Source organism: Anguilla anguilla, chromosome 11, assembly GCF_013347855.1.
Source record: "Anguilla anguilla isolate fAngAng1 chromosome 11, fAngAng1.pri, whole genome shotgun sequence".
Taxonomy (NCBI): domain Eukaryota; kingdom Metazoa; phylum Chordata; class Actinopteri; order Anguilliformes; family Anguillidae; genus Anguilla; species Anguilla anguilla.
Genome location: NC_049211.1, coordinates 7,994,876 through 7,997,375, shown reverse-complemented (window position 1 = coordinate 7,997,375; position 2,500 = coordinate 7,994,876). Strand labels below are relative to the sequence as shown.

Sequence of the window (2,500 nt, the reverse complement as noted above, 5' to 3'; positions counted from 1 at the left end):
TCATTACTTACCCAGCATGCATTTATTTCCTTACTTACCCAGCATGCCTCTCTTTCCTTACTTACCCACATGCCTCTCTTTCCTTACTTACCCAGCATGCTTCTCTTTCCTTACTTACCCAGCATGCATTTCTTTCCTTACTTACCCAGCATGCTTCTGTTTCCTTACTTACCCAGCATGCATTTCTTTCCTTACTTACCCAGCATGCATTTCTATCCTTACTTACCCAGCATGCCTCTCTTTCCTTACTTACCCAGCATGCTTCTCTTTCCTTCTTTACCCAGCAGGCTTATCTTTCCTCACTTACCCAGCATGCTTCTCTTTCCTTACTTACCCAGCATGCCTCTCTTTCCTTATTTACCCAGCATAATTCTCTTTCCTTACTTACCCAGCAGGCTTCTCTTTCCTCACTTACCCAGCAGGCTTCTCTTTCCCCATTCACTCACATGGTGACCTGCAGAGTTTCCTCATTCTCTCCATCTACAGCTCAATACATAGGAAAGCAGTAAAAGATGATTTTCACAGGAGTGCAATGGCAGTGTAGGGTTCCCTCTTGGATTTGAACCTGCGGCCTCCTGGTTGCAGCCCTGTCCAGACACCTTGCTAATTCTCCCCATGTGTTGGAGTCAGGTCAGATCAGCCCGGAGACAGACGGAGTCTGTGCTTATGGGTGGAGGACAGGGCCGCTCGCGTCTCTGTTGGCTGTGTATAAATCTGTCAGCATCCCCACGCTGGTCAGATGGGTCAGGGGGACGTATGAAGTGCTACAGGCAGTCTGCTCTGCCTTATCGCCCTCGTGTCCCCAGTGCGGCTGCGTTGCGTAGGAAAGTTCGCGAAACGCGTCGTCATTTCGCTGCATTTTTTCGTGACGTGCCCTTGTTAGTGTCAGGGCGGCTTTCATAAGAACAAAAAGAACAAAAAAACAAACTGTGACTTGGCACAGACGCTGGTCTGGGAACAGTCAGAGTTTGACAACCCCGTGGGGTTTGTGTAGTCGCCGGTAAGCCGTTGTCAGACCTGTTCAGTAACAGGCTCACTCACGCGCACGCTCCCGTTCCCCTCTCCCGCTGTCCAATATTTGCTGTTCTGATAAAAATATTTAGAAAGTGTTGGATTAAAAATTAGGCGAAGCAGCTGGAACGGTCCGTGAGTCTAACGCAGACGGACAGGGTCTCTCAGGAGTCCCGCGTCATTTCCAGCAGGTCCCAGCCCTGGACTCCCCACTTTGTACTTTCAAACTTTATTGACCCTGCGCACAGATGGAATCTGACATTGTTCTCTTTGAACGGCCAGGGTGTGGACACTACAGAAAGTGTTCCTGTAAACAGAAATTGTTTTGGTGCTGGTGGTCAGCACTGGCGTCCATGCCCAGCGGTTGCGTTGGCAAGCTTGGCCAACGACTGTCGCGCGGTCACGTCCCAGAATTCAAAGCTGCCCCGCTCCAGCTGTCGGTCCCTACGAGCACGGCCATGACGCATGTCTCCCCATCCTCTCCCTGCTCTGCCAGTCCTCGCTTTCTTCTGTAACTGTCCCTGGAGATGATGCCGGCACAACCACTCGGCTTCGATTACGTAGACTGCCAAATGGCATAAAATGCTGAATAAAGTTTTCCATTTTGTATGCCGGCACAGGGCAGTGTGTGTAGCCTAATCTGTAGCATTTGCCAAGTTTTCATTCTGCGTGTGTGTGTGCATGTGTGCGTGAGTGTGCGCACGTGTTTGTTTGTGTGACATTGAGTGTTATATATAATGTGTGTGTTCCTGTCTGTGTGTGTGTGTGTGGTACATGGGTATTCTTCATCAGAACCGGGTATCTGTAAAGCAGTCTCATAGCCTGGACATTAGGCTTCTGCTCTACAGCCTGTGGACTGATAGATGTGGCTGCTGGAATGTCCAGTAAATCCCAAAGGGAATTCATCCAGGATGAAGGATCTCCTTGTTTATTTTTTAAACACTTACTCAATGCGCCAACTCTGTTCCAGTAGCCGATGAAAACGGGCCACTAGGAAAATAATTAACTGCTCCATTTGGTAAACTCCCCTCTCTTGATAAATAGCTAGAAAATGGAGAGCATTAATGAAGTCCCTACTACATAATTGGCCATCATAACAATGTTTCCACACATACACACACGTATCCACCCAGCACGCACGTACACTGGAAAAGGACAGAGTGTGTGTGCTGTGAGCGTTTCTCTCCCTGAAGAGGACGGTTAGTAAGTGTGTGAAGGCGCAGACAGTACTGCGCTGTCCGGGCTATTCTCCACACACATATTAAAGCTGAGTGATCGCTGAGTCATTGCCCAGAACTGATGTGTGTGTGAGTACGCACGTGGTGTGGGCATGTGTTTGTGAGTGTGTGTTTGTGAGGGAGTGTATGCGTGTGTGTGTGCCTGTGTGTATGAGTGTGCGCATGTGTGTGTGTGTGTGCGGTTTTATATGTGTGTGTGTGAGTGCGCACGTGTGTATATGTGCGTGCGGTTTTGTGTGTGTTTGCGTATG

At 49.0% G+C, this 2,500-nt stretch overlaps 1 protein-coding gene across 2 annotated transcripts in view; it reads left to right on the top strand.

The window, feature by feature from the left end:
- Positions 1-2,500, top strand: part of mtor (mechanistic target of rapamycin kinase) — a 98,979-nt gene that overhangs the window by 64,111 nt on the left and 32,368 nt on the right. The window lies entirely within an intron of this gene.